The sequence below is a fragment of the Lycium ferocissimum genome, unplaced genomic scaffold, assembly GCF_029784015.1.
Source record: "Lycium ferocissimum isolate CSIRO_LF1 unplaced genomic scaffold, AGI_CSIRO_Lferr_CH_V1 ctg14182, whole genome shotgun sequence".
NCBI lineage: Eukaryota > Viridiplantae > Streptophyta > Magnoliopsida > Solanales > Solanaceae > Lycium > Lycium ferocissimum.
In genome coordinates, this window is record NW_026715318.1 from 494 (window position 1) to 23,561 (window position 23,068).

Genomic DNA, 23,068 nt, shown 5'->3' on the forward strand with positions numbered 1-23,068 from the left:
TTCTTAATTGCTAGGACCAATGTAGACTTGCATGTTGGGATTTCTATTTGCATTGGTTTCTTTGATTTACCCTTTTGTCAAAATCACTTGAATAGCCAAGTGTCTTTGGCATTATTTGGATACATGTTCTTTCTAGATCCATTTGATGCTTGGTTATATCATAAAAGTGAGCCATTTAGTATGTTGGTTGCATGCCTTGCTTACTTTAGGTATTATCATTGGCCTTATGATGACTACCTTGCTTGTTTTGTGAAAGGGTTTGTACTCATTCTCTTCCATATTTTGCAAGGTACGGATTCGAGGACGAATCCTTTTGAAGAAGGGGAGGATGATACAATCCTAAATGGCACAAAATGACTCAACTACTCAAACTTCTCCAAGGATTTATGTTGCAAGCGGATTCATGGAGGATGAAGCTTTGGGGAGCTTTTAAATGGAGTCATTGGAGGGCCTTCAAGCTATGGGAGATAGCATGGGAGAAGAAGTCAGAGTCCAAGGCCCAAGGCTTGCCTCTTAAAGTGGCTACCATTGCAAGCTTGGGTGATTCAAGGCGGAAGATGGCTATTTGCGCAAAGGGCTATTTGTGCAAGTGGCTACTTTGCGCAAGGAGGGTTATGATTGCAAGAAGGCCATGCATGCAAGGTTGATTAGAGGGCCATCTATGCAGGAGGGCGTGTTTGGCCATTGAAGAGCAATCTTTGAATTGAAGACTTCTGGCTAAGAAGACTAGCCAAACAAGGCACTTACATTAGGGTAGCATTATAATTGCCTAATAGTCTTCTTAGCTTAGCTTGTATATATAGCTTGTTTTTCATTTGATTTGGAACTTTTTGATGAATTATGAATATTTTGAGTGTTTTTTAGGGTTATCTCTAGAGAGAAACTTGTGAGAGGCCTTTGGTAGGCTCTTGTTGATTATTGATTGTGAGAGGATTGGTTGCTTGGGAATTCAATTCCCTTGAGGTCATCTAGAGGTTGGTGCTATCTAGAGTGTAATTAGGAGGTCTTGGTTATTGAAGAACCTTGGTTGCCTAATTGTGCCTATTTTTGTGTCAATCTATCTATCTTTCTTTTCCTTTTGTTTATCTTCTTAATTTCCCGTTTCCGCGTTTCCGTTCTTGTATCAACATTCGAGAGGATTCACACTAACATTATGTCACGACCCAGCCCCGTGGGCCGTGACCGGCGCCCTATTTGGACACCCAGACGGACATTCATATCAAGTCATCAGAACTTATCATGGCTCAGACATCATAATTATTAATTAAAGCAGGCGTGCAAATAAATACTAATTTAAGCGGTCGCGGATGTAAAATGCCATGTCAAAGTCAGAAGGGCGGCGGAATACACATCGCCGAACTCATATATATACCATCCCCGAGAATCATCTTGGCTCAAAATATCAATCAACAACAACCCAACAACATCAACAATCATCATAAACTATATTATGACACAAAAGTCTTCTTTCTACATAATTGAATAGTTTCCATCCAAACTTCACAATATCAAACTAATATCAACATTTCCCATATTCATTTACTAATCCAATATTATTCGAACATATTCCAATAACGTTCCATACATTATTCATAATTTCAAGCAATCCCGCCAATTTCCATATTCTATCCGAAGCTTCCACAATTGCAACAACGCTTCCAAATCACATTGTCTTCCTTCCAAACTCATCAACAACAATCATAATTCACATTTAGAACTTTAATTCCATACTTTATAAGAAATCACATAAATTAACATAATTTCTCATAATCATATACAAGCAATTCTAATGGCAATTCAAGTCATTAAACCTTCATTTGCATTACTAAGATCACAACAACACAACTAACAAACTAATTGAACTTGAATTCATTCTCTTCCATGTCAACATGGCTCACGGCCAACATGATCTTCATACACACACACACGCCATGCACACACACACCTCACTTACATAATTCTCGTCTCATTCTAATCATTATAACATATACACTTATTCCATAACATAAAACATAAAATTCATACCTTTTCTTCAAATTTCAACTTTCCACAAACGTCGCTCTTTTGTCAAACTAATTATATCACGTTGAAGAGCGTCTTGAGCTTGTCAAGAATTCAAGAAGAACAAGAATTTTGGATTGAAGTAGAGGGCTTGGGAATTTTTTTTCTTCTCTCTTTGTGGTTCGGCCGAATGGCCCTTCAAACTTTGCTCTCTCAATTTTTTTGTGTTGAATGATTTTTCTTGAATGTTCTAAGGCTAGGCATGGATATATATCTTGATTAAATGGTCACATGAAGTTCACATGACCATTTAAAATGGGGCTTGGGCCAAGGCCTATGGCCGGCCACCCCTCAACTTGGGCTTCAAATTTTTGTTCAATTTTTCTTGGCCCAATTCATTAAAATTCTCGTTTTGTAATTTTCGAAACTAATTTCCAAAATTCCAAATTTGCCCTCGGCCTTCCCGATGTCCTTACACCAATAATTTCATAAACGGCATAAGCATATTAACAAAAATTAAATTCTTGCCTTGTAACACACAAGTCTTGATTATTCTCATGATTTCTAAATTATGCAAAAATGCGGGACGTAACATTCTCCCCCCCTTTAGAAACATTCGTCCTCGAATGTTAGACATAAGGTCTTATGAGCATAACGGGGGAGTTCACATTTATGATTAGTATTCATAAATCGTTTTCTCAATCAATGTAACAAACTTAGGGATTTAGATTACCTGCAGGTGCAAGGAATAGGTGAGGATATTTTCTCTTCATGGCGTCCTCGGCCTCCCAAGTCATCTCTTCGCGGTTATTATTCCGCCACAGGACTTTGACAGAAGGTACATCCTTAGTGCGCAGTCTCCTCTCCTGGCGATCCAGAATAGCTACAGGTTGCTCCTCATAAGATAAGTCTTCCGTCACCTGAACACCATCGGCTGGAAATATTCTGGAAGGATCACCTACACATTTACGGAGCATGGACACATGAAATACCGGGTGCACCGCCTCCAGATCGGATGGTAAATCTAGTTCATAGGCAACCGGACCTATCCTTCGAATAATCTGATACGGACCGATATACCGCGGGCTAAGCTTACCCTTCTTACCGAATCGCATTACCCCTTTCATGGGCGACACTTTTAGAAATACCCAGTCGCCAATTTCAAACTCTAACGGTCGGCGCCGTTTATCAGCATAAGATTTCTGTCGGCTCTGGGCGGCCAATAATCGCTCCCGGATCAGTTTCACCTTATCAACGGCTTGTTGAACTACATCTGGCCCAATTAATTTAGTTTCGCCCACGTCAAACCAACCAATTGGAGATCTGCACTTTCTGCCGTATAGGGCTTCGTACAGTGCCATCTGAATCTTTGGAATGATAACTATTATTATAAGCAAATTCAATAAGCGGCAAATGGTCATCCCAGCTGCCTTTAAAATCAATAACGCAGGCCCGCAACATATCTTCCAATGTTTGAATAGTGCGCTCGGCCTGCCCGTCGGACTGAGGATGAAAGGCTGTACTAAGACTCACCTGAGTCCCCAATCCTTCCTGGAACGACCTCCAGAAGTTAGCCGTAAACTGGGCACCTCTGTCGGTTATGATAGATACGGGAACTCCGTGAAGCCTTACTATTTCTTTAATATACAGTCTGGCGTAATCCTCAGCCGAATACGTAGTCCTGACGGGTAGAAAATGAGCTGATTTCGTCAGTCTGTCAACAATAACCCAAATAGAATCGTACCTGCGTGGAGTACGCGGTAAACCTATGACGAAATCCATATTAATCATCTCCCATTTCCAGGCTGGAATTTGCATCTCCTGTAATAACCCGCCGGGCTTCTGATGCTCAATCTTGACTTGCTGACAATTTGGACACTGGCCGACAAATTCTGCAATGTCTCTTTTCATACCGTCCCACCAATACAAACATTTAAGATCATGATACATTTTAGTGGAGCCAGGATGAATAGAATACCGAGCGTTGTGCGCCTCACCCAAAATTTGCCGCCGCAATCCAGCAACGTCGGGTACACATATTCTGCCTTCATATAATAACACTCCGTCCGGAGAAATATCAAACTGGGTCTTTTCCTTGCTGAGAGCCACATCTCTGTGCGAGCCGAGGTGGGTCTTCGAGCTCGCGCTCGTTTTTTTATTTCCTCCATAATAGATGATTCAGCAATTTCTCGAATAGAAACTCCAGCATTTCCGGAATCTGCCAAACGGACTCCAAGGCTGGCTAACTGATGAATTTCACGAACTAATTCTTTCTTGTCAGGTTGCACATCAGTCAAACTGCCCATGGACTTACGGCTAAGTGCATCAGCTACAACGTTGGCTTTTCCCGGATGGTACAGAATATCGACGTCGTAGTCTTTTAGCAGCTCAAGCCATCTCCGTTGCCGTAGATTTAATTCCTTTTGCTTAAAAATATATTGGAGGCTTTTATGATCAGTGTAAATGTCAACATGAACCCCATATAAATAATGCCGCCATATTTTCAAGGCATGAATCACCGCGGCTAATTCCAGGTCGTGAGTGGGATAATTTCTCTCGTGCGGTCTGAGTTGCCGGGAAGCATAGGCTATGACTCGACCGTGCTGCATCAAAACACAACCTATTCCAGTACCAGAGGCATCACAGTAAACAACATACCCGTCTGATCCTTCCGGAAGGGCTAAGACTGGAGCTGTGATTAATTTCTCCTTCAACGTCTGAAAGCTGCGCTCGCAGCATCGATCACCGGAATTTTGCTGCTTTCGAGTTAGCTTCGTTAGTGGTGCCGCAATAGAAGCAAAATTCTCCACAAATCTTCGTAATACCCGGCTAACCCCGAAAGCTGCGTACCTCGTCGGTGTAGTAGGCTGGGCCATTACTATACGACTTCGATCTTGTGTGTATCGACCCGAATACCGTACGCTCCGACAATATGCCCCAAGAATGCCACTGAGGTCAACCAGAATTCACATTTGGAAAATTTAGCATATAGTTTCTGTTGCCGAAGTGTGCCTAGGACTGTTCTTAAGTGATCCGAATGCTCTTCTGCTGATCGTGAATAGACCAAAATATCGTCAATAAACACAATCACGAACATATCAAGGAATGGCCGGAATATCCGATTCATTAAATCCATGAATACCGCGGGAGCATTTGTTAGCCCAAAAGACATTACCCTGAATTCATAATGCCGTCTCGGTCGGAAAACGATCTTCGGAATATCGATTCTCGCACCCGTACCCGATGATAACCGAGAGCGTAGATCTATCTTTGAAAAATGTTTAGCACCCTTCGCAATTTGGTCAAATAAATCATCAATCGGGGGAGGGGATATTTATTCTTAATGGTCACCTTATTTAGCATTGCACGTAGTCGATACACGTTCGCGGCGAACCATCTTTCTTCCTCACAAATAATCCGGCGCTCCCCGGGCGATGTCTTGGGTCCGATAAAGCCTTTGTCCAATAGGTCTTTTCATTTGTTCTTTCAATTCTTTCGGCTCCGGTGCCATCTGTATGGAGGGATAGATATAGGTCGCGTACTCCGGCAGCGGATCTATAGTGAAATATATTTCCCGTTCGGGGGGAAGACACGGAAGATCGTGCGGGAACACATCGGGAAATTCATTTACAACGGGACCGACCGGAGAGAGGGCGTCTGCTTTAGTGTCGTGTACACGGACCAAATGATAAATATAGCCTTTACGGATCATCTTTCGGCCTTAAGGTACGAAATAAATTTACCCTTTGTGACGTATGTATGTGTTGCCCATTCTATTTGGTTCCCTGGAACCGGAAACGAACTACCTTTTTCGGCGTTCAACATTAGCATAACAGGAAGCTAACCAGTCCATACCCATAATGACATCAAATTCGATCATATTTAATTCTACCAGATCAGCTTTGGTGCAACGATCACATATAATCACAGAACAATTTTTATATATTCGCCTGGCTATAAGAGAATCACCAACTGGGGTAGCTACTTCAAATGGCTCAATAGGTTCAGAAATTATTCCAATTTTATTAGCAACGAGCGGGGAGATATATGATAAAGTAGAACCAGGATCAATTAAAGCATACACAGATTGAGAGAAAACCAGCAGTGTACCTGTGACAACATTCGGCGAAGCCTCCTGGTCCTGGCGGGTAGCCAATGCATATATGCGGTTCGAAGGACCGCTAGAATCGAACCCCCGCCACGGCCTCGACCGCGGCCCGCCGGTGGTGGCGCGCCTCGCCCGGAGGGCGTGCTTGAAGGAGTAGAAGATGAACCCGCGGCCGATCCGTCGGCCGAGCTACGCTACCGAACCACCCGCCATCGGACAATCACGCATAATATGGCCACCGACGGCCACAAGAAAAACGAGCTCGGTGGCTCGGTAGCACTCCCCGGATGTGATCTCCCACAATATGAACAACGGGGCACGGGTGGTCTGGCCCGTGGAACCTCCGGTCGTCGTGAACCCCGCGCTGCGGAACTCGGCCGGCTCCGGATGGCCGGCACCATCCGTCGCCGCCGTAAACTTGTGTGCCCCGGCCGACGGAGGAGGATGTACGTCCGACCGCCGTGCCCCGGGCCTCGTCCGCCTCTAAAATCTCCCGAATGCCCCCGCAACTGGCCCTCGCGGCGGCCTCCGTCACGATATCGGGACGGTACGCCGTCTTGCCGGTCCTCCATCCCCGAGCATAAGCCGTAGTCGGGCGATGTCCATCGCGCCTCCGATGCGGGACGCCATCGCCATGCAACTGTCAACTAAATAGCGGTCCAACCCTGACGCATAGCGGTGCATCCGATCGGCCATATCTGCCACTAGAGCTGGTGCATATCGAGCCAGAGAATTAAAGTCGTCAACAACTGCACCGCCTCCCTCAACGTCCTATCCTCCGCCCCGGGCTGGGGAGCTGGAGGCGCGGGTCTTGCCGGAACCTGGCGAGGGCTGCTCGCCGCCCGGTGGTGGAGTGGCCGACCCCTCGACCGAAGCACAATGCTAGGGGTGTCCGAGCACGAGCTCGTGTAACTCTCGGTGCCCGACTAGACTCTCCTTGCCCTTCTGGGCTGCCGTTGCCTTCTTCGGAGGCATCTCTGAAAAATATAGCAGTCGGTCAGAAAGGAGTCATCCTAATAGCACAGTTCTATCGCACGATCTAAGATTCAAAGAAAAGTAACACCCTAAATGTCCTGTAGCCTCCTGTTTATAGATGTGGTGCACAACACACCGATAAACAGGACTCTACGAGACACGGCCTGTAGACATTCCGAGGACAAACCGCTCTGATACCACTTTTGTCACGACCCAGCCCCGTGGGCCGTGACTGGCGCCCTATTTGGACACCCAGACGGACATTCATATCAAGTCATCAGAACTTATCATGGCTCAGACATCATAATTATTAATTAAAGCAGGCGTGCAAATAAATACTAATTTAAGCGGTCGCGGATGTAAAATGCCATGTCAAAGTCAGAAGGGCGGCGGAATACACATCGCCGAACACATATATATACCATCCCCGAGAATCATCTCGGCTCAAAATATCAATCAACAACAACCCAACAACATCAACAATCATCATAAACTATATTATGACACAAAAGTCTTCTTTCTACATAATTGAATAGTTTCCATCCAAACTTCACAATATCAAACTAATATCAACATTTCCCATATTCATTTACTAATCCAATATTATTCGAACATATTCCAATAACGTTCCATACATTATTCATAATTTCAAGCAATCCCGCCAATTTCCATATTCTATCCGAAGCTTCCACAATTGCAACAACGCTTCCAAATCACATTGTCTTCCTTCCAAACTCATCAACAACAATCATAATTCACATTTAGAACTTTAATTCCATACTTTATAAGAAATCACATAAATTAACATAATTTCTCATAATCATATACAAGCAATTCTAATGGCAATTCAAGTCATTAAACCTTCATTTGCATTACTAAGATCACAACAACACAACTAACAAACTAATTGAACTTGAATTCATTCTCTTCCATGTCAACATGGATCACGGCCAACATGATCTTCATACACACACACACGCCATGCACACACACACCTCACTTACATAATTCTCGTCTCATTCTAATCATTATAACATATACACTTATTCCATAACATAAAACATAAAATTCATACCTTTTCTTCAAATTTCAACTTTCCACAAACGTCGCTCTTTTGTCAAACTAATTATATCACGTTGAAGAGCGTCTTGAGCTTGTCAAGAATTCAAGAAGAACAAGAATTTTGGATTGAAGTAGAGGGCTTGGGAATTTTTTTTTCTTTCTTTGTGGTTCGGCCGAATGGCCCTTCAAACTTTGCTCTCTCAATTTTTTGTGTTGAATGATTTTTCTTGAATGTTCTAAGGCTAGGCATGGATATATATCTTGATTAAATGGTCACATGAAGTTCACATGACTATTTAAAATGGGGCTTGGGCCAAGGCCTATGGCCGGCCACCCCTCAACTTGGGCTTCAAATTTTTGTTCAATTTTTCTTGGCCCAATTCATTAAAATTCTCGTTTTGTAATTTCCGAAACTAATTTCCAAAATTCCAAATTTGCCCTCGGCCTTCCCCGATGTCCTTACACCAATAATTTCATAAACGGCATAAGCATATTAACAAAAATTAAATTCTTGCCTTGTAACACACAAGTCTTGATTATTCTCATGATTTCTAAATTATGCAAAAATGCGGGACGTAACACATTAGTCTCCGTATTACATACTTATCTCAAGTTCCAACTTAAACTATTTTATATTCTACCGAAAATCGGGCAGCATCTCCCCTGTTTAGGTGCCTAGCCCGAATTCTCAATTCATCAACCAACAACAACAACAACAATATCAACATCAATAATATAATTTACCATATCAAAATATTCCATAAAACAGCCCACACGCTATTTTCCAATTTCCATAACTAGTCAATTCACTATTCAACCATTTAATCGTTCTACCGAATTCATAAACTATACCAACAATCCGCATGCTAACAATCGTCATTCTTATGAACACAAAAACCTATATTAACATCATATTACTCTCCAAAACAGCCCACAACAATTGCAACATCAACATGAGTCATCAAACATTCATTTTCATCGTAGAATCCGCAACACAACATTTCAAACATACTAAATAAAATTAGTCCCTCATCCCTATATAATACTACATGTACACGGCCCAACCTACAACAATCACAACTTCAATTTAAACCATTCAATACCTTCATTTCCATCACATAGAATTCACAACAACAACCAAAACATGTTAAACAAAATTGATTCTTTCTACACATATGCACCTATTCGGCCAACACCATAATCCATATTTTCATGAATTCCATTCATTTTCATACACTATAACACGTTCAAAACATCCATAAAACATGTAAGGGAGGATTAAATCTTACCTCTTCCACCAATCTTCTCCCACGGCTAGCTTTTGTAAAACACCACAACGAGCGATTTTCTTGTTCTAACAACCACTCCACGTTGATGAGGATGTTCCAATTAGTAGGGAAACTAGGAGAAAATAATTTTTGGTAATCAATTCTTGACCCTCAAATTTTTATGTTCTTAGCCGAATAGGCCTTGATGATTTCTCTCAAATTTTCTTGAAGTTTCCAAGTGAGGAGAATGGTGAAATAAGATGACTTAGTCATCTTTTATTTCAATTAGTATCCAACCATGTGGCCATGGCCCACACCAAGGTGGCCGGCCACATGGCTCCCTTATTTTTTTTTTTCCTTTCTTTTTCTCCAAGTTTCTAGAATTTCCCTTAAGTCATAAAGATGACCAATTTTATTTTTCTTGCTTGCCTAGTCACCTTGTCCACATGTACACTTAACCCTTGAAATATAATAGTTTCCGAATTCCAAGTTTGCCCTTAATATTCCATGCCAATAATATTTATAAGCGACTTGCGCATTAAATCAAAACCGGAAAATGGCCTTATCCTTAAATTTCCTTCCATAACCTATTACACGAACTCGGGCTTTTGTATCCTTTCGACAATACTCCGGTGTCTATAGTTAACTAGCTAACTCCTAATAAATCTCAATGTCTATGCATGACACCTTTCTTTATTACCTTTTTGCATATGATGACATTCATGATCTTTTTGGGAGTGCATCTTATGGAGGGCGGGGTCCTATCGGGGTACTCAGTTCTTGTCTTGCCCGTGATATGTGGGTATCTTTTCCCTTTGACCCCGGTGAAGTCTTAACTTGGTGTGAATGGTGTCATTTTGCAATTGAGGATCATTTGTATGTCCTGCCAACTTGGTGTCTTGAAACCCTTGGCTCTTTTAGAATATCCTCATTTCTTAATCTTTGGGTTAGCCAAGTTCTTAGTGCTCTACTTGAGAGCTTATGTTGCTTGAAAATGGTTCATACTTGGCTATATCACAAACTTGTGCTTACTTGGCATGGTGGTAGGTTAGTCCACCCTAACACTAACCCTCATCCTTTGAGGACTTAGTTTTTGTTTGTCTCCTTTTTGGTTTTGCAAGGTTTAGATTCGAGGATGAATCCTTTTCAAGAAGGGGAGAATGATACAAGACCAACTCCATCGAACTTCTTGAAGATGGAGTCTTTGAAGATCATGGGAGGTCCACATAGGATGGCCTTCAAGATATGGGAGATAGCTTGGGAGGCTATGCATGCAAAAGGGGCTAGTACTTAAATGCAAGCCTTTTCAAGTTTCACTTCCATGGAAGACATCCAAACAAGGCCCTTACTTCATTAAGGGTATAAATGTAATAATGTAGTGTCTTCTTTATTTCATTTGTATAAATAGCTAGTATTTTTATTTCATGGGGGAGCTTTGATGAATTATGAATATTTTGAGTGTTTTAGAGTTATCTCTAGAGAGAGAAACTTGTGGGCTCTTGTTGATTCTTGTGTTGTTGAGAGGTTGGTTGTTTGGGATTCGATTCCCTTGAGGTCAACTTAAGAATTTGGTGATTCTTTTGATGATAATTTAGAGGTCTTAGTCTTATATAACTTTGGTTGCTAAATTGAATCTTAAGTTGTGTCAAATTATCTATCTTTTCTTTTCCTTTTTGTTTATCTTCTTAATTTCTCATTTTTGCGTATCCGTTCTTGTATCATATACTGGAAATAACAGTGCAGGCCTACAAGGCCGCTACATATGATGTACCACAAAAGGATGAGAGCCGACATGGCTATATCTCGTCTACTGCACACATCTGTCTACAGACCTCTACTGGAGTACCAAACTGTAGAAATGGCGGGACAGGGCCTCGCCGTACCCGTATACATATACATCTGAACATAACGTACCAAAACAGACAGCAGCTCCGGATTGAGTGGAGCGCACCAACAACAGCTGAGAAGAGGCTCTACTGGGCTGGATCGCCCCTCTGTCTATCTGTACCTGAGGGCATGAATACAGCCCCCCGAACAATAGGGGAGTCAGTACGGATAATGTACCGAGTATGTAAGGCTTACCATACACATAGGAGTCATGAAGACAATCTGAAAGTCATAAGCTAAACTGACTGACTGAATACATCTGTATATCTGACTGTCTGAACATATCTGTATGAATGCATCTATATGTCCGACTATCCGAACATACCGTATGAATGCATCGCACCGAAAATGCCTCTGAGGGCGTATGATATGCATAGGTCATAGTGCCGAGGAACGTACGGCCCGATCCATATCCCATGTAGGCCCCTTCGGGCATAATAACATAAAGGCCCCTTCGGGCATAATAGCATAATGGCCCCTTCGGGCATCATAATCATCATCACTGTGCACCAGCTGATCAGGTGGTAATGCGTATATAACGCCTCGCCCATTTCCCCATATATATATATATATATATATATATATATATATATATATATATATGCGCGTATATAACGCCTTCTGTTCACGGGTCAATATGCATATATGTAAATGAATGCAATGCATGAATGTGAACTAACATAATCATGATATAAAATTCAGGACCCATGAACAGAAGGAACAATCATAACAAGGGGTATAGGATCATCAAGAACTAAGATACGAGTACTTCTAAGAGTAGAGTAATATGGAAACTCGATTACTCGTTGTTCGCTCATGTCATAGGATCATGCCAAAATGAAAGAAAGGGAAAGCCTTAACATACCTTTCCGGTCGCCTTAACTCTAACTACAACACGCTTGTCTTTCCAAGCTCGTCAATCTATATTTAAGAAAATTAATACTACTGTTAGGACTGATATGAACCCAACAAGCACAAGGCCTTTCATAAGAAGTCAAGCAAGAGAACTTCAAGAGTTGCAAGCCTTGTTCATGAAAAAAGATGCCTTGGAGGAGATTGGAGAGAAGACTTAGCGGATTTACAACGTTTGAGAGTTGGCATTGGAAGAGTTGCAAAGTGGCTAGAAGCGCAAAATGGCTAAAAGTGAAACTATGGGGCTAAGATTGCAATTGGAGGTCATACTTGCAAGTTATGGGGTTAGAATGGCAACTGGAGGTCATAATTGCAAGTTATGAGGCTTTGGATGCAATTGAAGACCCATGGGGGTATTTTTGCAAAAGAGCCACTTTAGGGCCTTTTGGTGTAATAGGCATTAGTATAAATAGTTCTTTTCATCCATTTGGAAGACTTAGCTTTGATATTGTGTGAACTCAAATATTGAGAGATTTTAGTTAATAGATAGATTGTTAGGTTACTACACTAAGTGTGATCTCATTGTTGCAAAGTGAATTTGCTTATCCATTGAATTCATCTAGATTGCTCATTTGTGGTTTCCAATTGAGTCTTCTACTTGATTCAAATTACTTTGGTTCTTTTGGTTGAATTCACAATAGGAGGGTTTAAGTTTAATATACTTAGATTTGCCTATAGGATTCATTACTAATTGGGTCAAGTATCTATCCTCTATTCTCCTTAATCCCCAATTCTTCATCTATCTTTTGTATTCCTTTATTTTTGTTTACTTCTTAGAGTTTCCTTAGGTTGAATCTTATCATTTGGTATCAGAGCATAGGCTAAGAGATTGTTCCTACAATTTCTAATCCTAGGCTCAAAATCTGAAAATCACAAAAAAAAAAAAAAATCAAAAATTGTTTTGTGGTTTGATTTTATTGTTTTTGAAGTTAGATTTGAGTTTATTGAGGTGGAAAACATCTAAATCCGAAGTTTGAAGTTGTTTGGGTGGGTTTTGAAGTTTTTACCATTGAAGCTTCATCAAAGCTTGAAGAAATTGAGAAGCAATTGAGGCAAATTGAATATTGGGCTTTGTTCCCTAAGTGATAAGGAGCTTAAATCTGAAATTTGGAGCAAAACCGAGTTGATTTGGCCCTAGATTGCATTTGGGTGTTCTTGGTGTTCTAAGAACATTCATATCTTCATAGTGGAGAAGAAGACTAAAGAAGAGGGTTTGATCCAAAGGTTTTTCCAAGGACAAGTGGAAAGTTGTTTGTTGGGCCAAAAAGGGCAAGTCCTAGGTTGTGTGGGCCCAAGGCGTCATCAGATCCAAGAAAATTCGGCCCAAATTTCAAGGAGCACGAGTTCGAATACGAAATCACTGAAGCCACTATCTTTGTCCCATATACGGACCGTATAAATTTTACGGTCCGTATAATTTGGTCCGTAAAATTGGAGGCCCAAAAATTACATTCTGTAAGTGATTTACGGTGGGAAAATACGGACCGTAAAAATTTTACGGCCCGTAGATTTTGGTCCGTAAACTTGGTACCAAATTTTTGAGTTTCTGTCCCTGTTCTACGGACAGCTTTTATGGTTCGTAAATTATATACGGACCGTATAAATTCCACAACCCAATCCATGAATTTGAGGTACATTTTCAATTCCAAATTTTCATTTCACCTCAATTCATTTCTCAAAACTTCTTGAGCCTTGATTGTAAGTAATTGTTCCCCTATTCCTTAGGTAGGGAACCAAAAAAAAAAAAAGTATAGAATTTTGAAAATTTTCGTTATTTCAAATTGATGCATTGGATCAATTGAGGCTTCAAGATCCCATTTTCAGATTATCACCTACCCGGGCCCGAAATTTCATTTATTTTTCAATTTTAGTATCTCAATTTCTTGTGTCTCTCAACTAGTAGCCACATAGTAGTTTGTTCCTAGTTGTGTTTACTAGTTCTTGTGTCCGCATTTCTTTCGTGCTAATTTCTTTCAAGCTTTTCTTCGTTGAAACTTTATTGGCTCTCGTCCGTTTTGCTTTTGAGTCGTCCGTCATTCATCTAAACAAGAATCCATTCTACCACAAAGGATAAGCAACGTGTGAATTCGATTGGACGAGTGATTCATCAACAACTTCGAAAGAGCACGACGTGTGGTAAGGTTGAGAGTTCAATACGAGTGAGGTGAGGCTTTTATTGCTAATATTGTTTGCTAGTTTTGCAGGTCATCATGTCTAACCAAGGTAATAGGACGCAAGAGGTAGTAGATATGTCATCCATAGAAAGTTCATTGGCTATGATCATGAATCAAATTTCGGGCATGCAAGCGGTTATAGAAGAGATGAGAGGAGAGATGAATGGTGTGAATGGGAAGTTGAAGGGTATGGATGAACGGATGGTGAGTATTGAGAAAGTTCAAATGGAGGGTTCGAGTAGAATGGCACTCCCCGTTCTAGGAATGAAGGTGATGGGGATAAAACACAAGATACCACTCCAACCATTACTCCGGGACAAGCACATGCCTTGTGCGATCCCAACACCACAACCACCTCCACCCAAAGAGCTCCACCACCCCAAACAACCAACCTCACATCCCAAAACTCCACATTCCAAAACACTAATCGAAAAACCTATCCCCACGTTTACCAACACAACCCGAATGAGGCAATCCCTCAAGTAACCTTACAATAAACACCCCAAGCTCCACCCAAAGTCCAAACACAAGATCCCTTTCCTAACCAAAACCGATACCAACGCCACTACCAATACCCCATGAATGAAGAGGAGTATGATGACTATCCACAAGGTAGGTGGTGGGATGATAACCGATAAGGAGGGCGGCGTGGAGGAATGAATAACCGGGGGAGGGGAGGAAGAGGAGGTTTTAAGAGGTTTCTGGGCCATGATCCTAGATTCCAAGGTCATGTAAACTTAGGGAGGGCCCAAGGTTATGAGGACCGGGGAAGATGGCAAGATAATGAATGGAATTTGAACACCATCAAGGTGTTCCTTCCTACGTTCCAAGGAGGTAGCAATCCGGAAGAGTTCCTTGAATGGAAATTGCAAAGTGAGCGCATCTTCCTCACAAACAATGTGTCCGAGGCATTTAAGGCAAAGTATGCCCTCACTCAATTTGAGGGGTATGCTTCTACTTGGTGGGAATCCAAGAAGTTACAAAGAGCTCAACAACACATCTATGATCTCCCAACTTGGAACGACTTGATTGAGCTCATAGAGTTGTGGCTTCCACCCACATACCAACAAGATTGTTACACTTCAAAATTTTTTTCCGTTGATGCACAGTGAATAGACTAGTGAAGAGTACGAAGCATATGGTGTTTCGATAAGTAAGAAATAACATTTGACGACCTTAAGTAAGATTTCAAAGACATTCGATGTTAGACGAGAAAGATTGCGGGTATCGAACCAAGACGTGGTTGGTCGTGGGAAGGCAAGGCTTATGATAAGTATCGGGAAGAATTTATGAGTAACGAGTTAGTGATGACTTAAAGATATTTTGAAGAAGAGTTATAACTTCCTTTAGATTGTTAATGAGGTAACAAACAAGTGTTAAGGAGGTTCCATAAGGATCGGAGATCAAACTAGTCGACGAGAACAAGTCTCGGAAATGATGCAAGAAAAATAACAAAGATAGAAAGAAGACACAATTTGAATAACAATTGGACAATAACTAGAAGAACTAGTCCTAGTTACCTCCCAAAAGGATCAAAAGGCACCTATCCTATTCGAACAATCCTCAAGAGAATAGCCATCTCTTGCAAATTGTTAGATCAAACGGGGGTTGTTCAATTTGGACTCCACCAAATTAACACTAGTCATTCAAGACTAAAGGGTTTCAATAATATTCAATATTCAAAGATAGGTTTCCCTCAAATGATTTACAAGCACCTTTAAATAAGATTCTTAAAATATACTAGTCAAAAGAAATAAATGAAAGTATAGTCTTCTAGGTGCATAGAAGACTACAAAATGCATACTCCTAGAAGCCTAGAAAGCCACTATACATTATGAAAGTCAAAATAGCCTTTAATAAGCCTAGAAAACACAAAAAGGGAAGCTTCCTTCGTTCACATTAGACCAGCCCCCCTCATGTTCACACTAGAGCTTCTAGAAGTCCTAATTTGGGCCGCTAGACTTGTTCTTTCTGGCAAGGATCTTGGGCTTCAATCCACATCCTCTCGAGCTTCAATTTAGATCTCCGCTTGAACACTTGAGTCGTCACCATGGTAATTTGGATTGCATCATCCTCCTTTTCTTGGAAGAATTTCGTCCTCGAAATTACAACATTAATATCAACCTCGACCGCAGCATCAACCTCAACCACATCATTATGGCACGCTTGGATCATCATCATGGCTATATACATCATTCTCCCACTTTTGAAAAGAATTTGTCCTCAAATTCGATCCCTGCAAAACATGGACGAGAATGAGTATGTGTAGCTTCCAAGTCTCAATCGGGTAACAATTAAGTAGCAACATGAGTGAATAATCATGATATAAAACTAGAGTGCTACAAAACTGCCCAAAGATAATAAGAGATTACCGTCATGGATTTGGAAAGCCCAAGAAGAAGCATGAGCCAAGAAAACCTACCATCTTCATGGAGTTTACAAGTCGTGGTCGCATACCACAATGATTTCCAGGGAGGATCTTTCCAATGGCTCTCCACTTGATTCACCTTAAAATACACCAAATTCTTTCCAAGGCTAAGTACAAAACAAGTAGAATAACTCAACTGCCAATACCGAAGTAATGTACCACCACCCCAAAGTCATCAATTCCAACAAGTTATAAACCATATGATCAATTCCGGGTCAAAAACAAAAATGGTCAACACATCAAGCTTAGCATATGTCTCAAGCATATCTACTAGTAACTCGAATAGTAACAACAAACAAGAGTGACAATGATGTATCCAATTACTACAAGAGTACTCAGAGAAGCATGAATCATGAGGTAAGAATATGTGCCATCATTGATCTTAGAAACATCAAAGAGATCAAACCATGTGTAATGACCAGATTTCTCATACTTCTCTCGTCTTTTCCTTTGACAAGTACCCACAAAAAAGTCAAATAAGCAATCAAACTTATCAAAAGGAAGAATTTTACCTCTAAGATCGTGACTACTATCCTGTGATTCAAATGCATAACTTCCACATTTCAAGGTAAGGAACTTGGTATAGCCTATCTCAAGTGAGTGATCCATTTAAGGATCACAATAAGTAAAGTAATAGACACTAGAACAAGCATCCACCATTCTACTTTCCTTTTCCGCTTCAAGTTTATTCACACCTAGACATTTCAACTCAAATTCTGCTCCTAGTGAGAACTCATCCTCACATTCTTCTTCACTATTAAAGAATTCTGCACTACTTTCCCAATCATCTTTAAGATCACTTCCTACATGTCTAGCACACTCAAAGTCATACTTTAAGTCCTCCACATCACAAAAGCTCCTAAAACAATCATGACCCTCATCATACGCAAACAAATAGTAAAGAAAAGTGCTACTCAAGGTCACTTCACCATCAGTAAGTTCACTTTCACAATCATGAATACTATTAAGCACAAGATCACGATTTGGACCACACAAAGAAGATTTATTACTTAAGCAACTTCCCACACTTTCCTTTCCAAGACAATGTCCTTTATCAAGTGAACTATCCAACAAGGAGTTAATTCCATCACAAGAAAGAGTATTAAGAAATATAAACTCATCATTGAACAAACAAGCATCTGGGTAAAAATAGTTTCACTAGAAAGGTCTCACCCAAGTTCATATCATCATTGAATTCCACATGTTCAAACTCATCATTTAAGTCAATTTCATTATCATGCGTAGATTCAACATTAGAAAGACTCAAAGATGAATTGCTTTCTTCCTTATCAAACATGGGTGGTGTGCCTAATTCCAAACAATCACATTTATGGCCAACAATTCCATCATATCCAAAATAATCATCAACTAATAATGGAATATTACTCACACACATATAAGGTTCAAGATTGCTTTCTAAAGACAAAACATTAAAATCAATCAACTTGTTTTTACTCCTTCCAACCACAGAAGTTGTGTCTTTTGCATTAAGACTCTCATCACAAGTGTCAACACTAGTTTTCATCACATCAAACTCACAAGTAGTTTCGGTTTCGGGATCACAACCAAGAACAACTAGTGTATCTCCACAAAATTCATTCAGTTTATCATCACAAGACAAAGAAGATTTTAAGCCCAAACAAGATAATTCCTTAGTCATACTCACACAATTAACATGCTTAACATTAGCATCTAAAGTCAGTTTAGAAGTACCTTTAGGCTCACAAGATTGATCTTCTTTACCTTCAAGTCCCGCTTTTGGACAATTCTCGCTCTTCCGAAATTGTTGCATCCTTTTCATGAGTTTCCATTGTATGAGGCTCATTCTCAAGATTGTTTCCATTGATACCTACAAAAGAATTCAAACAACTAGAGGAAAAAGAAACATTGTGAGTGTTAGAGTGAAGAACTTCATCTCCCTCATTATTTTTCTTTTCTCTCATGTTCTTTTCAATTCCATTCTCTTGTTTCTTTTGTGGCAGCCCACTCATTCCAGTCAACCCGAACTTCCCATTTTGCATGGCATTACACTCCCCTATAGGCATAGAAGAGACATATACACTATTGGGATTTTCTTTCGAAAGTGGGAATGGAAAGAGAGGCCATCCTTCCTCGTCCATGACATACCTTATCCAATCTCGTACATTTGGAACGTCGTGTTTTCGAAACCGAAGTTGTCCAAAGCATAAGTGACTTATTTTTAGGGGAAACACATCACATCGGACCGTTTCAACATAATCTCCATGAGATATTACCACCTTGACTGATGCAATAATCGAAACGAAACAACAAGAAAATGCAAGAAATAAAAGAGATAGAAAACTAAGACCTCTCAATTTAGCAACCAAAGTTATAGAAAACTAAGACCTCTAAATTTAAGAATAAGAAGCAACCAAATTCTTAGGATGACCAAGAGGGATTAGAATTCCTAATAACCTATCCTCTCAACAAACACTCAATCAAAGGTTTCACAATCTCTCAACTCTCAAGAGTTTTACAATATCAAATATGAATATTCAAAATAGTCTAAGTCTTCCATGAAGAAGAAGAGAACTATTTATACTATGCTAGAAATAAAAGAAAGCAAAATGACATAAACACCCTTAATGAGACAAGGGCCTTGTTTGGCTATTCTTCTTTCTTCAAAATCTTGAAATCTCCTTTGCAAGATAGCCAACTCCTCCTCTTTTAGCCATTGTGGTAACTTCCCATTTCTTCTCCCCAAGCAATCTTCATCAACAAATGGACTTGGGATCCAAGGTGCTCATCAAAAGTATACACAAGAGCCTCCCGCTTCATGAATAGGCTTTGCAAGTGTTGTAGTTCCCGAGCTTGGCTCCTTGTAAATGGCCTTGAGGCAAGTGGGCTTGCATCATTCTCCCCATCTTGAAGAGAATTTGTCCTCAAATTTGATGGTTCATCACTTTCCATTTCCATGGGAGATAGGTCACAAATGTTGAAGGTGTTGTGAACTTGATATTAGGAGGGAGATCAATTTTGTAGGCATTATCATTAAGCCTCTCAAGGACTTCAAAGGGACCATCCCCACGCGGCATCAACTTTGTCTTCCTCTTGTTTGGAAATCTTTCTTTTCGGAAGTGCACCCACACCCAATCTCCGGTTCAAGGACCACCCTTTTTCTCCCTTGGTTTGCCCTTTTCGCCACCTTTTGATTCTTCTTTTCAAGTTGGAGCCTTGCCTTCTCATGGATCTTCTTCATAGCTTCGGCTCTCTTGTTACCATCTAAACTCAATACCACATCTTGAGACAAAGGCGTTAGATCCAAGGGGTTAGTGGGGTTAAAACCATACAACACCTCAAAGGGTGACATGCCAATAGTCTTATGAATAACTCTATTATATGCAAATTCTACTAAAGGCAATTGGTCTTCACAAGAGGCTAGCTTCCCTTTTACCATGGCCCGAAGCATAGAACCTAAAGTCCTATTGACAACTTCGGTTTGGCCATCGGTTTGTGGGTGGCAAGAGGTGGAAAACAACAACTTCGTTCCAAGCCTACCCCACAATTCTTTCCAAAAGTGGCTAAGGAACTTGGGGTCCCTATCGCTTACAATTGTCTTGGGAATGCCATGCAATTTAACCACATTTTCAACAAACAAGGAAGCAATATGGGGAGCATCATCAACCTTATGGCAAGCAATGAAATGGGCCATTTTCGAAAAACGATCAACAACAACAAAGATGCTATCTTTTCCCCTTTTTGTCCTAGGCAATCCCATCACAAAGTCCATTGAAATATCAAACCAAGGTTGTTGAGGGATGGGGAGGGGAGTGTACAAGCCATGGGGTTGAAGCCTAGATTTAGCTTTTGGCATTCAAGGCATTGGCCACAAATTCGGGCCACATCCCGCCGCATGTGGGGCCAATAAAATTGCTCCTCAAGAATCCCATTGTCTTGTCAATCCCAAAGTGTCCCATCAATCCCCCATTGTGTGCCTCCTCACAAATAACTCCCTCGAGCTCGTAGGCACACATAGTCGCTTGTTCTTGAACAAGAAACCATCAAACTTAGAATAGGGAGTAGAAGATCTATCCCTAAGCCACCTTTCCCTTTCCCATTCTTCGCATTCTAGAAAGATTGGCGCAAAGACGGGGTCCTCGGGATACAATGTCTTCAAGCTCTCAAAACCCATCAATTTGGAAGACAAAGTATTGATCAAAACATGTTTCCTTGATAAGGCATCCGCCACTACGTTATCCTTTCCCTTTTTGTATTGGATTACATAAGGGAAGGATTCAAGGAATTCAACCCATTTGGCATGCCTTTTGTTCAACTTACCTTGGGCCTTAAGATGCTTTAAGGACTCATGGTCGGTCCGAATCACAAACTCTTTGGGCCACAAGTAGTGTTGCCAATTTCCCAAAGCACGAATTAAGGCATACAACTCAAGATCATAGGTAGTATAATTCAAAGTCGCTCCCTTGAGTTTTTCACTAAAATAGGCTATGGGCTTTTGGTCTTGCATTAAAACGGCTCCAATACCCACTTTTCTTGCATCACATTCAATCTCAAATATTTTGTCAAAGTCGGGTAATTGCAACAATGGTGCGGAGCTAAGCATTTGTTTTAAAGTGTCAAAGGCATTAGCTTGCTCCGTACCCCAAGAAAAAGGTTTGTCCTTTCGGATTACCTCGGTCAAAGGAGCGGCTATGGTACTAAATCCTTTAACAAAACGCCTATAGAAACTAGCCAAGCCATGAAAGCTTCGTACATCTCCAATGGATTTTGGAGTGGGCCAATTTCTTATGGCTTCTATTTTGGATTCATCAACCTCAACCCCCCGAGCTCACAACAAATCCCAAGAAAACAACTTCATCCACACAAAAGGAACATTTATCAACATTGGCATAAAGTTGTTCTCGTCTAAGCACTTCAAACACACATTTCAAATGAATAACATGCTCATCCATGGTTTTACTATACACCAAAATATCATCAAAGTAAACAACCACGAATTTGCCAATAAAAGGTTTCATCACATGATTCATCAAACGCATGAAAGTACTAGGAGCGTTAGTGAGACCAAAAGGCATCACCAACCTTTCATATAGACCAAACTTGGTCTTGAATGCGGTTTTCCACTCATCTCCGGGATTCATCCGGATTTGATGATACCCGCTCCTAAGATATCTTAGAGAATATGCATGAACCATTCAACTCATCAAGCATGTCATCAAGACGAGGTATGGGATGGCGATACTTTACCGTTATCTTGTTGATGGCACGACAATCAACACACGTGCGCCATGATCCATCTTTTTTGGCACCAAAATCACGGGCACGGCACGTGGGCTCATACTTTCTCGCACAACTCCCTTTTCAAGGAGTTCATCTATTTGCCTTTGAAGCTCCTTAGTGTCATCCGGGTTGGCTCATAAGTCGGTTTATTTGGTAGTTGAGACCCGGGACAAAATCAATTTGGTGTTCAATTCCTCTCGGGGGTGGTAAACCCTTTGGGAGTTCCGTTGGGAACACATCATCAAATTCACCGCAAAAGAGAAGAAATAGAACTAGGAAAAAAAAGGGGTTAGTTCATTAGTGTGCAATGCATAGTCCTTATGCATGAGGAGAATCACCGGTTGACGCTCCCCAATTCCTCCCTAATTTCCCCACAATTCGCCAAAAGAGACACCTTGGTTTTCCTCTAAGCTCTCCGTTCTTTCCACTCAACTCTTGAGAACTACTCTCCTCTACTCCCTCTTCCCCCACATTCTTCTTTTGCAATGCACTACGACCCTTCTCCTTCAACTCCCTCATTTTGTTATAGATCTCACCCACTTGGGAGGGGGTCATGGGATTCAAGACATGTTTGACACCATTGTGGACAAGGGTGTATTGGTTAGTTCTCCCATTATGGTTGACGGACCTATCATATTGCCATCGTCGGCCAAGTAGAAGATGACACGCTTGCATGGGAACAACATCACATAACACCTCATCGTGATACTTCCCAACCGTGAATTTGATGATAGCTTGCCTAGTCACCTTCAATTCACCACATTCATTGAGCCATTGAAGCTTGTAAGGGTATTCATAGCGGGTGGTGGGAAGTTTCAAGAAATCAACAAGGGTGGTACTAGCAACATTGGCACAACTCCCACTATCAATGATCATGATGCTAGTGTTTTGGTTAATGATGCACTTGTGTGGAAGAGATTTTCACGTTGACTTGGGTCATCCATTGCTTTGCTTATCATGGTTCTTCGCACCACATAGAGAGGTACAATAGGCT

General features: G+C 40.9%; 1 pseudogene; it reads right to left on the reverse strand.

Annotated features, from left to right (window-relative positions):
* Nucleotides 1–17,424: 17,424 nt before the first annotated feature.
* On the reverse strand, nt 17,425–22,950 carry LOC132042230 (uncharacterized; annotated as a pseudogene).
* Between the last annotated feature and the right edge of the window lie 118 nt (nt 22,951–23,068).